This window comes from Candoia aspera, chromosome 14 (assembly GCF_035149785.1).
Source record: "Candoia aspera isolate rCanAsp1 chromosome 14, rCanAsp1.hap2, whole genome shotgun sequence".
Lineage (NCBI taxonomy): Eukaryota > Metazoa > Chordata > Lepidosauria > Squamata > Boidae > Candoia > Candoia aspera.
In genome coordinates, this window is record NC_086166.1 from 11,630,920 (window position 1) to 11,645,900 (window position 14,981).

Consider the following 14,981-nt stretch of genomic DNA (forward strand, 5'->3'; position numbering starts at 1 on the left):
CAGTGTGGGTGGAGAGTTGCATGCTCAGTGCTGGTCGCATGCTCAGGTCGCATGCTGCTTTGCCTACCAGCGACTGAACCTCACAATTCCCCTTTTAGCGGCGCCACTGATGAGGTAGGAAGCCCAGCGCCAGGTGCAGCTACCGCATCTCCCACTTTGATTTTTTAGGATGCTTTTTCTCGAAGTGCATCTGGGGTGAACAGCAAAGCCCCCTTTCCTCCCCATATGTTTTCTCCAGTGTTAAATGTCCTTTCCAAGCTTCGCTTTATCCCTTTGGGTACGGGAAAACAAACGTTTTTTTCTTCCTTGTGGATGTTCTGCTCTGAATTGGGTCACCCTGCAGCAGATTTACAGAATCAAGTTCGTTGGTATTACAAGAGCCTTCGAATCCATCCCCTAGAGCCCAGGTTTAAAACAGTGGCCTCGCATGCTTTCATGGCTAACAATAGACAGACAGTTGTTAAATTTGTCATGTGCCCCCCTCCCCAATCAGGAGCTGTTCAACCACAAAGAACTAAACAGTAGGCAAAGGTTACAGAAAAAGAAGGAAATGGATACACTGTATGCCATCACAGATTTACCATCAGTGAAAATATTACTATATAGTCATAACAGCCTAAAACTCCCTCCCATCTAACTTCACTAGCCCTGCCATGCTCAGCCTCTGCTCACCACCCCTGTCCGCCCACCTAACTCACCGCTGACGTGATACTCAATACTGAAAAACTCTAGCACATATTTTTGTAATCGTTCAGATTGCCATGGGCGTTTCCGTTCTGGAAAATCATTGGGGATGTGGATTTTTTAAAAACCCTGCATGCATTTTTTCATCTCTTCTTCAGTGAGCTTCTCACACACCTTTTTTTGGGGGGGAAAGGGTTGTTTCTCTGGACTTACTCATGAGAGTCTGGAAAAGTTCGCTGTGTCGGCGTTTGTCTGGTGGGGGCATTTTCTGTACTGGGCCTTCTTGGATGGGCGAACCAATGTTACGAGTATTTGGCTGGTGCCCTGTAGGCTGCTGGTGGCATTCTCTTGAGGAGGGCTTGCTTCTGAATGGCTCTCACAACTAAAGGTGGACAACTGGTTGCAAGAAGTTCCACTCTCACTTCCTTTGTCGGTCACCTTTTCATGCTTCCTATCTTCATGTTCTTGTTTAGGAGACAATGTTCTCTGTGGTGGTCCTCTCGGGTCCTTCTGCCTTGTGGAGGAGGGAAGTCTGCTTTATTGAACAAATGGGTTTTTGAATCTTCCTTAAATGTACTCCAAAAGAAGTGGAATAGATGGAGAAGAGGATCCCATAACACAGATAAACCCAGATCCTGAAATGCAGAGAAACAGGATGGAGCAATGTGCAAAAAGAGTATGGAATGATGCCCTTGTCTTGACTGTGCTGTGTAAGCAGGATCTGACCAATCCATTTCCTTCTACATGGAGCTAAGATCTTACAGTACCACAACCATAAACGAAGCACCTTGCCGACTTTGTATATCTGACTGGTGTTTCTCAAACTTGGCAAATTCCCTAGCAGCCACTTCAACTCCCAGCATTCTGGGAGTTGAAGTCCACATGTCTTACAAGTTTGAGAAACACTGGACTAGGTTAACAGGATTGCATAATGTGTGTATAATATGGTTCTCTGTGTTGTGTAAATTCAATTCCTTATGAATTAAAGAACAGCTTCTCTTTGAACATGGGCTTAGACCAGGAAATGGGAATCAGTACAGGTAGATCTCGATTAGGGCAAATAATGAATCCCACGAAATGGTCCCATGATTCGAATTTGCACTATTTGGAGTGATCTTCCTATGGACAATAGGGTAATGGTGCTACTCCACCACTGGCACCATTACACTGCACGAAACCCCAGCTAGAGAGCAGCACTTACTGACCTTGGCTTGGATGAAAAAATACCCAGATAGTGTTTAAATTGGGAGATCACCAGCAAACCCTTGAGAAGTTGAAACCATATTCAGGAAGAAAGCAATGTCACACCACTTCTGTACTGTTGCTACAAAAACTGCATGGATGCCTCTATGAAGTCTTAAGGAGTTTGACTAGAAGAAGACTTGATCTTAAACAGACGTTTAAAACACAAAAAAATCAACCCTTTGCTTTCCCCGACTATTTTTAAGGGAGCTTGAGTTAGGGGAGGAATCATTTTATTTATTCAGAACAATAGGTCAAAATATTGGGACTTCTGCCAGTTATGTACAGAATTCATTTATAAATCCAGTTTGGCCCAATGCAAAAAATTAAGGGAGGAATGTAAAAGAAGGAAAAAAAAACCCTGTCTAATGCAGCTTCTCAACCTTCTGACCCTGGAGGAACCCTTGAAATGTTTTTCAGGCCTCGGGGAACCCCTGAACATTCAGGCTCAAATAGAGGCCAGAAGTTACAAAATTATTATAATCGTTTCATGGGTAGGCCTGTATATAGGCACTAACAGTGTTCTTAAACTAAACATGAAGAATGAAACTTACTTCTTGAATGGGAAGTTGCCTGATTTTGAAATAATTTTTAAAATAAATCATGACCCCCTAGGGACCTCTCGCAGGACCAGAGGGTGCCACGGAACCCTGGTGGAGAAACCCTGATCTGATGTGTAAAGTCACACCTGTGCTATCAAGTGAATCAACTTGAAAAACAACCCGTGCCATCCAGATCAAGTAAATCCAATTATAGGTGAAAATTAGAATGAATCCTGCCCCTAGTGACACTGCCCACTTTCTCTGACCTGCTGGTCAACAGATGTGGTAGGAATCCAATACTCATACTGAATGCATAAGAGCAGGCAAGTGCTAAGTTCCGAAAGGTTGCCCTCCATCAACTTAGTTCCTCCAAAGCGTGGTGCAAACTTACTTTTTCCATACAGAAATTCCACATCACGGTGTGTTTAGCTTATATTCCTGCTGCTGACCTTGGACCCCAAAGTTTATTTGCGTAGTGCGGGATGAAGAAGTGTTAATTTAAGGAGGGTAACCGCAGGTTTCACACCAAGTAGATTCCTTAGTGCCATGTCAGTTGATAGATGTTTCCCTTCCTCTGACCTGGGGAATCATATTTCCCACGTGGCCCAAAGGCCTGATGCCAAGAGCCATGATTTACATTAGCTTTGCCTCCCTCCTCGGTTTTTGCAGGATAGGTTTTGTTCTTAAGCATGTCAGCCTCTGTCTGGCTTATTTCAACTTCAGAGGCCATGAAGTGAGAGCAGGGGGAAATCAAGGCAGTCCGTTGATAAAAGGCTGGAATAGAAAACAAATAGTTCATGGGCTAGAGGTGAAGGCAGGCCCCTGGGGGCTGCAGGGAAGGAAGTCCAATGTACTGGCTGTTAGCCCTGCAAGGTAGTCCAGACTAGCACAACCAGGATATGATGGTCTGTGGGAAAGACCTTGGGAGACTGGGCCAAGAGAGGCTGCCAAGGGAATGGTCAGATAAGAGATAGTGTAGCCTGCAGCTGTATAATGGGTGGGGCAAGAGGCTCAGAAGGGACCGTCCCTAGTTTCCCAGGCTGTAAAGAAGACGAGAAGGAGATTTGTACTTTCAGACTTGCAAGATTCTGTCAATATAGCCTTACAATAAAGTAGAATTAGCTCATCTGGCAGTGATTCCTATCTGTGATTCCTATCTAACACAGCTCTCCTACAATGCCACCAAGGATGTGGCCTGTCACAAAACGTCCATTTAGTGGAAAGCAAATTGGTGAGGGTGCACCTTGGCACCTTCTCTAGCCGCTCAGGTATTTTCTACTATTTGAGCTTATGGCTGTCGTTCTTCAAGGTGTGGAGACAGTTCCAGGCAAACCTCTAACTTGTATGGCCTCATACTGTTTTTATGAAGAAGGAAGACAGGAAAGGAAACGGATGTAATACAGAGGGAAGGAATGGGGAGGGGAGGAGAAGGAAAGATTAAATCAGGTGAGGCATGAAGCCTAGGGAGCACCAAGCGTGGTCATGTTGAAGTCCACAGGTACCCATTGATTTATTCTGGATTTTTAGACTTTTACAAAACCTAAATGCCTACAAGCCTTGCAGATTGGACCAATCCAGAGGAGAAAGCTATCAATGGCAATTCACCCTTATGGCTGGGAATGGCCTCCTGAATCCAAGGCTTTCCGCCACAGAAGAGGGCACTGACAGGTCTGTCCATGTTTGAATGCACCCAATGGTTCGCTATGGGACAGAACACTGGCTGGATTAGATTGGCCTGGCTCAGCCATACTTGGAGATTTTCTTCAGTTCTTCTGCCTCTACTACCTGCTTCAGATTGCTTAGCGGAAGGCCCTTCTTGAGAGCTTCCAGAAGACCTGCTAAAGAGGCAAGCCTAAAAGATAAGGCAGACAGGATTCCATCAGAGAAATCCTACAGATGTTATAAGGGGGGCAATCTGGTCCCAATCGGCCTCATCACCCATTTTCATGCATTTCTCCCCCAACGTTCATCACCACCCCAGCATTGTCCAGCCTCCCAGAGCATAGGCAGGGCAGCTGGATCTGTGAGCTTGGAACCAAACGTCTTGTCAGAGAAGTAAAAAGAGGAAGGGGTTGAAAGCAAACCACAGTTCCAGTTGCAACGAGAAGATTTTAGGTTTCCGAAAAAGGGAGCATCACACATGAGCTTTCCCACCTACGCACATACATGCTGTGGAAAGTCTGGTTTATATCAGGAATGTGCAACTTCCATCCATTCCAGGGTCATACCAGTCACCGGGTGGCTCCACCCACACACAGGGCTAGGATCCAAAGTAGGCACTGTTGATTTGTGTAGCTTTCCTTGCTCATTTGTTTAAAGCAGCTACTTTCCCAACCCCACTGCAAAAGCAACAAACATGGCTCTACCAATCAGGGGTGTGCAGATCTCTAAGGGAGTTCTTGATTTTCAGGAACAGTCAGGCAAAATGGCCTCTCAAGCAATGCCTCTCCTTTGCATCTGTGAACAAAATGAAGCCACCCCAATATGTTGCCTCCTTCTCCGACACAACCTCCTTTAGCACTTGCAAATGAGGCTCCAGGGCCAGGAAAAGGCCACCAAAGGATGGGACGCCCCCATCAGGGCAAATCAGGGGCAACTCACCCAAGCCTAAGAGGTGTGTACACACACATGCCTGTGCAATTCTAACCCCAAAGGAAAAGAGTCCTAAATTTAAACGATCACCCCAGAAGGAAGAATAGACAGAACATGGCTAGAAACCCAGCATAAAGCCCTGTGTGATGGCCAGCTGCTCCACTGTGTCAACTTAAGGCTGTCAATTCTAGTTGCAACTACCCCTCCAGGTCTCCCCACTTATAAATATGCTTGTAGTTTCAGTATCCTGTGCAGAGACCAAGGCAGCCACATAAGGAGACACACAGCTATCACCAAAGTTATTCCAACAGGGAACCTGAGGCTATTTTAAATAGCCAGTTCTTCCACGTTCCCCACCTAGGTGCCACCTTAATTTGGCAGGGCCCAATTCTACAAAGCTTTGGCTCTCATCAGATGTCTTTCGTTGCTACTCAATCTTTGGCCAGGGTAACTTCTGGCTTTCTACCCACTGCTGACTTCATCCTCAGGGTTGGAGATGTGGGTAAGCCTTGAGTTCCAAATCTGCGTTCTCTATATTAGAACTGGCTACAGAAGGGACTTCATGTGGTCCATTCAGTGATGATACTTAGGCCTCGTTCTTTGCTACCTTAATTTCCAGGTTCATCACTTGGGTCTTCTTCAGATGACAGGTCCAACTGGGCCTGAACGTTCCTGCCAATTTACAGATTTTCAGTAGCATCTCTCCCCCCGCCCCCCAGTAAATGCAACATTCCCACCAACCTCTTCCCCAAATTCACAGGTAATTATTGGGAAATGAATTTGTCTTCCCATCAAGGAAATACGTGTGTTTATGTTTGTGTGTATATGTGTGCCATTTCCCCCATTTTTCAATGAATGTTTCCAAAGTAGGTTTTACCCTTTTGTCTTAAAACCCCTAAAGCTACACAATAAAGTAACACAAAGTCTGAACTGGCACAACTAATTAAGGATTAGTTTGTTTGGAAGGTTGACCCTCTGTTTTGGAATTTGCTACAGTCATAGCAAGCTGCATAGGGCTACCCTATGTGGGCTGCAGAACCCATAATGACCAGTAGGTGGCTGGAGAGAGACAGACAGAAAATGCATTCTCTGTTGCCATCTAGTGGTTGATGTCATTTTGGCAGCCTAGATACTGTAATGTTAAAGTAGTGTAAACCAGATCATCTGCTTTATGATGGTGCCTGAGCACAACGATCATGTTTTCTTAAACCGAATTTATATCTAGATTGTCGTGTAAACCCATCTAAAGCCTCAATATGCCAGTAAGAGAGCAGGAAAATATAGATCTGGAGGAAAGGGGTGTTCACGCAGCACCACACTGCTGCTGGAGAGATATTCACACTGAGTGTGGACGCAGGCTGTGTCCTGGAAGGTTCATGCCTTTGGGTTGGTGAAGGAATGTGTGGCTTATGCTCCAAATTCTCTGGGAAATGACTGGTATGCTGAACAGGAAGGAGAAAGTGGAGATGAGGCTATTGAGTATGCTATTAACGTGGCTCGGCTGCTGCTGCTGCAGATCCACCTTTAAAATTATTTTCCTCCTTTTCTACATATATATAATTTTTATTTAAGGTTTTTTTTTACAGAGTTAAAAGATAACCGTGAAAAAATATAGAAGGAAAGTAAGAAGGAAAAATAAAGAAACGGGTGTTGAAAATAATAGAAAGCAAAAAGGAAGAAGGAAGAAGGAAAAAATACTCAAAGAACCAACTTCCAGTCTTCTTTAGAGAAGTTATAGACAAGCTTAATACCATTTCTCCCTTTCAAAATTATGTAATGTACTTCCCTTCTCCCCATACACATCCCTTTTTAATTGATCACTTTCAGAAATCACCAGTTCATTTTTATCCATTTTCAGCAAAAAGTCCATAAAGGGTTTCCAGTTTTTATCAAATTATATGTTGTTCCCTCCCTCAACAAACATGTCTGTTTCGCCGTTTCTGCAAGTTCTACCGTCTTTACCATCCGCTCCTTCATTGTCGCCTTATAAATGGTTTTTTGGTGGAGGTTGCTCCGCTTTTTTTTTTTCCAGGCCCGAATTCTTTCTCTCTCCCACCCCCACCTCATCCCACCTCGCCCAACGCCTCCAGAGGAAATTGACTCGGCTTTCAAGCATATCAAAAACATTCCCATCTCCTCCATGGGGCTCTCCCAAGCTTTCCATGTTAAACCTCCAGTCTGGCTGACTAGCTGCTCATTTATTGAAAACAGATTCCAAAAATGGGAATTGAGAAAGTCACTTTCTCTCTCTGCCGAGAAAGATGCCATTCTTTCTTGACATCGAGACCAAGGACAGTTGCTTGCTGATACCTTTTGGACCAGTTCTGACGTACATACAATACAGCTGTTGGTGGTGTTTTCCTAAAATGTACTATGCAAATAGGTTTGTAATACCGTATTGTATTTATCTGAAAGGCAGCTAATTTTTTAACCAAATAATTTACCTCTGAAATGGAAGGGTCATCTTACGCTGGCTGAGAATATGTAAGGGAGAAAGATGGGTTTTTTTCTTGTATTCTCCTGGGGGTATGGGTGCATGTGTGTGTGTGTGTGTGTATTTTATTAAACTCAGGATTTTCCACCCTTAAATAAATACAGCATTCCTTAATTCGGCTTGCCATGAAGGCAAGCAGGGGAAGTTAATAAATCATGTGCAGAACGGAAAATGTGGGGAGAGAAAAGTCTTCTCCGGCATTGAGGTCGTTGCCAAATCCAAACACAGGGAGATTCGGGACCAAGGGAGGAAAGGAACTCTAATAAAACATAATTAACCATGGAATTTGCTTCCATTAGATGCAGTGATGACAGCCAATTTAGACAGTGAATAAAATTGCTTCCCAGAGGCCATTTTGGTTGGAAAGATGTAAATTTCCCCATTTTTAGCCCAGGTTCCCTTCTTTGGCTGTCTGTTATCTGGGAGGTGTGCAAAACTATCTCATTCTTTTCATGGGTTGGGTGGGTGTGTAGAAAAAAAAGGATGGCCGTTGTGATTACACAATCGAAGTTGAGCATGTACTTAGTTTTTTTTTGCTTTAGGAGGGAGGATAAATGGAGGCTGATCAATTTATTTGTCAGAGTGATACCCTGCCTCTGTTCCAGGAACAGAAGGCAGCTTACATGGGCTTCCCTTCATGCCATCCCCACAACAACAACCCTATAAGGTAGGCTCAGCTGACCCAAAGTCACCCAGCAAGTGTTCATACTGAGGATGGGTTCAACCCTGGCTTTTTTCGGTCCTGGGTCCAACATCTTAATCACTACACCACCTACATTGCCCAGGCTGGAATTGTCTTGGCTGGCAGGCAGATTCTCCTAGGCTGTTCTCCTCCTCCAGTTTCTTTCATTCAGTCTGTGGGAAGAGAAGCAGCTTTTAATATTGCTTCCCAAAGGGAGAACAAATGTTAACATTTTTGGATGGAGCGTGGTATTGTTGGAGAGGGTTAGCGACCAGGACCATCAGGGGGCTTGCAAGAATGGTAAAAAAAGTCAAGAGGGCGGCCACCACCCAACAAAGACCCACTCGTTTTTTACGTGCATGTAAAAATCTCTGGGACCAGGCAGCAATGAGGTGAGTGTGGTCTTTTTCAAGAACCAGTTTGGTCTAGCGGTTAAGGCGCCTGGCTAGAAACCAGGAGACCGTGAGTTCTACACTTCTATTCCCACAAAGCCAGCTGGGTGACCTTGGGCCAGCCACTCCCTCTCAGCCATAGGAAGGAGGCAATGGCAAACCACTTCTGAAAAACCTTGCCAAGAAAACTGCCCAGGGAGTCACCAGGAGTCAAGACTGACATGAAGGCAGAAAGGGAGGGAGGGAGGGCCTTTTACCTCTGAAGATGTTGGAAGTTGAGGAAGGGAGGAAGGGACGGGAAGGGGAAGGGGAAGGGAGGAAAAGGAAGGGAAAGGAAAGAAAAGAAAAGAAAAGGAAAGGCTTTTTCACTCTGAAGATGTTGGAAGGTGACCACTTCCAACTCTTCCAAACCAGGATCCCACCCTAAGATTCCCAAGGGACAGTCCAAGGGTGATGGGGGCAGATCTCACAGCTATCTATTGCCTTCAGTGAAATGCCAAAGGGGGAGTAGAAAGGAGAGGGGACAACTGGAAGAAAAAAGACAGATAAGATGTGACAAAACCCGGCCACTGGAAACTAGGAAGCCCCCTCTGATGCTTGGTTCCCTCTAACTGACCTCTCCTTTTCACATCCCCCTAATTGTAGGTGGTTATTCGCTCTCCTAAATGAAGAGTGGCTACGGAGTGCCAGCTTCCACCCCCACCGCGATTACCCAGAAGATACATCTCCCCCTCCCCTCCCCACAGTCTTCCCACACACTGGGAGTTTCCCACAGCCCCCGCCTCCATTCCCAAGCCTGTTTTTATTAACGGGGCAGCGGGGGGGCAGGCGGGGAGGGGAGTGGGAAGCTAAGCTGGGCATCTGAATGTAACACAGCATGGACAGCCACAACAGGTGGTGCCATTTGCAGAGACAGTGGAGGGGTGGGGGTGGGGGGAGAAAAGCACACACAGACACCAGCATCAGGGGCGGAGTTAATGGAGAAGGGGAGAAAGGGGGGTTCGCAGAGGCAGGCTGAGGGTGGCCGAGGGTGAAAATCCACTTACCTTGCAAGGAAAAAGAGGAGGAAGGAGAAACACACTGAATCCCGCAAGGCGAATTTTTCACTCCTGAGCATCAACCCAACTGTCCCGCACCGTTTTCTTGTAGGAAGGATCTCCCCAAACTGAAAGGGGTTCTCTTTGTCCTCTGCTTGCAAACATTGGGGTGAATGCAGAACTCTCTGTGTTCCCACAGGTCAAAGGTCATCATTGTACCTGTTGGTTTTTGTGTGTTTGCCCACTACCCAGAGCTACCCACACAAATCACAACTTGCTAAGGCACAAAAAACCTAACAAAGGCTAAAGCCAGCCATTCTTGACATGTTGCAGTTACTAGGTTTGTACTGATCTGGGGAAGGGTGTGGCATGAACACAGCCCAATTCTTAGCGATTTCTGGTCCTTCTCTTAGGATTAGCAACTTGGTTTTGGGGCTCCAACAATTGGCATTCTTTGTTTGGTAGGACTGCCAGTGTCTCTTTCATTATCAGAAAACTTTAATAAAAGCGACTGGTTGTTTAAATCTGACCTGATGCTAGAGAAATGCATTTGTACCTTCTAGTCCAATGTTTCTCAACCACAGCAACTTAAAGATGTGTGGTCTTCAGCTCCCAGAATTCCCCAACCAGCATGTTGTTTCTTGCACAGAGTCTGTCAGGACTGGGGAAGGAAGGGAGGGAGGGAGGAAGGGAGGGAGGGGAAAGAGTGAAGGGAAAGGGAAAGGGAAAGGGAGGGAGGGAGGGAGGGAGGGAGGAGAAAGGAGAAAGGAAGGAGAAAGAAGAAAAGAAAGAAAGGGGAAGAGAGGGAAGGAGCGAAGGCAGGCAGGCAGGCAGGCAGGACAAAAATCTGAACATTTCTTCACTTTGGGGGAAAAAGACGCCCCTGCCAGACGGCGCCTCTGCTGCACACTGTGGCTTTTCCTCCCCGCCACACAGTCACGCGTCCACCAGTGGTTCTGAATCTTTTTCTCGAGGCCATCAGCTGATGTGTCATCCAAAACTCATGTGGGCCACTGCATAAGCAAGTTATTACAGGCAGAGTCTCCCTTAAACGTGCCAGATTAGGCAAAAGCGACAAATCCCTTTTGGGAGTCCTGTGTCTTGCTGAAGGCGCAAAGTGTGCTGCTTTATGCTGACATGGTGCAAATGAGCCACTCTTTCGATTCTGAGGATGCTCCATCTCACCAGGACCTCAGTGAAGCGAATGGCTTTGTGAAGAAGAACCAGCATCCCACACGGTATGTAAGAGGTAGTCAGGATTATGTTTCTGTTATATATTCTTTTTCCCTTGTGGGGCCACTGATGGCTCGCGGACTACAGAGTGGGAATCATTGTCTCATGTTGAAATTTTATAGCGGAAAGTCTCATGGGCCTGATCCTATGCAGGCCCTGAAAATTGCACAATGTGGACCATCACCCTGGCCAGTTGCAAACTGTTGCTGGGGGTCTGGAGAGTGAAAATGATGGAGGTGAAGACCTATCCCAGATCCTGAAGTATGTGCTGCAAAATGGTGGTGAGATCTGAACCTGAGATGCATCGGTCCACCTTCCAGACAAACAGAAATCCATCAAGGACTAGTCTGTCCAGCGTCCTTAAAAACCATTCTGAATTCAGGGAATTCAATACACATTCAATAAAGAAACAAAACCGGCTTAGGAGATGGTTATCAGTGAAGGTGAGATGAGTCTGGAAACAGTCAAAGCCCTTTTTCTGGAGTTCTGTTGACTCGATCCCCTTCTTGGGACAAGAGATTCAAGATTGGAAAGCACTCATCTAGAGAATATTCATTGGGATTCAAACCTTCCAGGACTGTGTATGATATTTTGGTGTCCTGTGTATTATTGTGGCATTAGACAATGGGGGAAAGTATTTCTTTCTCCACCTGAAAACCCTGTACTGTAATCAAGGAATCACCAAGGAGGAAACCACCAACACTGGCAGGGCAAGCTACTAGAAATAAACAGGCAGCGAACCCCACCCTCCCTCACACTGATGATGTTCCCTAGTTGGGTCATGAAACGTCTGCAAGAAAACAACCCAGCTCAGATTGCCCCAAGGACTCCACAGGTCAGCCCTGAGCTCCAGAGATTCTCTTCTATTGAAAATCCTTTTGTCTTTTCCTCTTCACATGCTTTTTTGTCTTCATATGACTGTCCCCATGTATTCTGGATAATAGTCAAACCTGGGTTGAACCAGAGGCATTGCCAAAGCAAAATGTGTGTTACATTTTTTCCCCTTTGCTTAGGCGTGGGAACTAAATATTTCATTTCTTTAGGAATCAATCCGTCTTCTCTCTCTCTCTCACAGACACACACACGCGCGCACGCACACACACACACCCAAACACGCATGCATAAAGACATCAGTTACGGCAACAAAGACCCTTGGTCAGGCATAAGCATCTGTAGCACTAGACGCAGGGGGGAAGGGATGTGGAATCCAACCTTACACACACACACACACACACACAATCAAGAAACATATGGATCTCTTCACTCTGGTCTCTTTGTGTATTGGAATTGTATAGGAGGCTATTTATAAATACTGTCTTTCCATTGGGTTGATGAAATATTAGCACTCTTGGGAAGGGTGTTGTGATAAAATGGAGAGGAGAAGAGATGTGTGCTCGCTCAGTCATAGCGAGGCTGCGCTTCTAAATTCAGAGGGTGTTTTTTCCCCCTCTTACTAATCTCCACTTTCGCTTTTGGGAAAAGATTTCCAATGCAAGCCACCAAAGAGACGCTGCTGCGTTTCTGCTTCATTTGTGTGCTTCCCCCACTTTTTTAAAAAAAAATTACAGTAAGGATTAGTAGCAGAAGACAGACGAGCCGTATTTTGCTCCCTTGAGAAATTCATCATCCATCCTAAGTTTAGAGTGGTGACGTAGGTGTCTGGATGGTGAATGTGGCAAGGGCACACACAGGGCAAGAAGGGGAAAGAAAACAGGTTTGGATATTGTTTCTTTCCATAAGGCTTGCTCTTGAAAAACAGCAATTGCGACATTCCTTTCTTATGGCTTTCTCACTTTTCTCAGTAAAGATTACTTATCAGAAGTTCTTGGATATTTTGTGAGCTGGCCATTCAACAAGTTGGTTGAAACTTGGCAGAGCAATTATTTCCAGCAATGCTTCTTAACCCCATCTTTGTTTTGGGGGGTGGGGGGGGGGGAGAAATCAAGCATAGCTTTTTCCTTTACTCCCACCCCCAAAATAATTGGAAAACATAGTCAGATTTTTCTTCAAAACATTCCAAAGTGCAGTTTATCAAAACCATCTTGACTTCTCTTGTATGAACATTGGCATACTTTTTCCAAGAGGTTAAAAAAAAAACACCCTATGAATTCTTGGCTAAAACACAAATGCATAATTGGGGGTTCAGTGGATTGTGGGAATTTGGGGTTCAGTGATTGTCTTAATGTATTGTATGAACTAGGCCATCACATTAAGCCACCATATGACTTATTTGTTTGGAAGTAGAATGTCATGTGAACACAAAAAAATGTGTTATTGTTTTAATCTAGATTTAGGATGTGGTATGTTGTGGAAACCCAGTCTCATGATTAACAAGGTCAGTTAAAGATCTACGGCTAATTGCCTAGTTTTAACCTGGATTATTTTTGCTGGCTTAGCCTGACATTGAAGTCAACTGTTTTGCATGGCTCAGTGTATTCCATGATTTTTAAAAACAAAAACAAAAACCCTAACATGGCAAGTATATTGTGCAAATGCTACCACAGGTTAGGAGGTGTCATGGAGATCATCAAGTCTACTCCTTGTTCAGGGCAGGGATCCAAATCAAAGCATCCCTGTTAAGTATTTCTCCAGGCTTCAACTAAAGAAGTGCTTCCCTTCTAATTATGATGTAACCTTAGAGAGAGAGTAAAATATAATGTACTTTTAGCTGCTGTTAAGAAGATCGAAAGCCACTTTTTAATTACTTTTTCCTTTTTTCCTTTTTCTTTCTTTTCTATTTCTTTTTCTTTCTTTTTTCCCTTTCTTATTACTTTACTTTATTCTTTTTGTCTTCCATTCAAAATCTGAATTATTTTTATTCTGTTGAAAACTTCTGTAATAAAAATTATTTTAAAAATAATGAAGAAGTGCATCACTTCTCTAAGGAACTGGTTTCATTGTCAAATAGCTCTTACTGCATGTAAGTAAGTTTTTTAGCATTCAGTCAGAATCTGATACGTTGAAGCCTCAGAAAGAAATTTGTGTGATCTGGATCAATATTAGCAATAAACTGCCTCATTAATCCAAGAAGATGCATATTATTTGATTGATCTTATCAGGTTTCAGTTATCTATATTCTATATACTACTAAAACTCTCCTGTCTGTTTGATCCTTTGTAACCTTTAACTGGGTGAAATGGTGCATTGTAGGGCATCAATTTTTGAACCAAGGTACCTCCAATGGGCTAACTTACAGAATGCATCCAAAATCTAGGACCCATGACTCCTGTGGAATAGAAAATTGGCAGATTTTATAAAAGATTTTTTTACATAAAATTATCATAAAACAGTTTTATGACATAATGCAAAATGTCATAAAACATTTCCTGTGGTCAACTCCTGATGTTTGACTGGGCTATACAGTTCAATATGAACGACATGGGCTACTTTCAAGCCACATACATCTCTGACTATCTCTCTGAATTCTTAAGAACTTTTCCAATGAAGGCAGTACATCAGAAGCTCTGCCATTGTTGAAGGCATTGAGGAATCTGGTAAGGAAATATCTCTGAAACGATGACCCAGTGGGTCACAGGTTGTCTAGTCATCTTCTATAAGTATGCGTTGTTCAAGCAGCTTTGTTTTTGTGCTAGTAACTGCAGTTATAGCTTATAACTATAATAACTTTGGCTTTATGGTAATAAATGAACACTTCCATGATGTCCTGTCCCATCACAGCTCAGGAGAAGCTGAATATAAAACAGAAGTACTTACTGAAGTCAGAACAGGTAAGATAGCCTGGCATTCTGGCCAGGCAGGTTTGGTCAGGACCCTGGACAGAGGTGCTGGTCAGCTCACTGTCAACCTCACAAGAGAGAGCTGTTGTCTTAGCAAGATGTTGGGGCCTCTTGAGATAGTTTGGAGGTTGGTAAAGTTGTTCTTGCTTCTCGTCCCACTTCTGCTGAGTGGGCTGTGGCCATTGCCCAGTTTGGTACCTTGTAAAAAATGAGGCTCACACAAATGAGGCTCAAACGAGGCTCAAAATACAATGAATCTGAAAACTAAGTATCTTCTACCTAGGAAGGTGCAAGAGTAGAGGAAGATCATTCCAAGAAAGATCTCTCTTCCCTGAGGGTGGCTTCT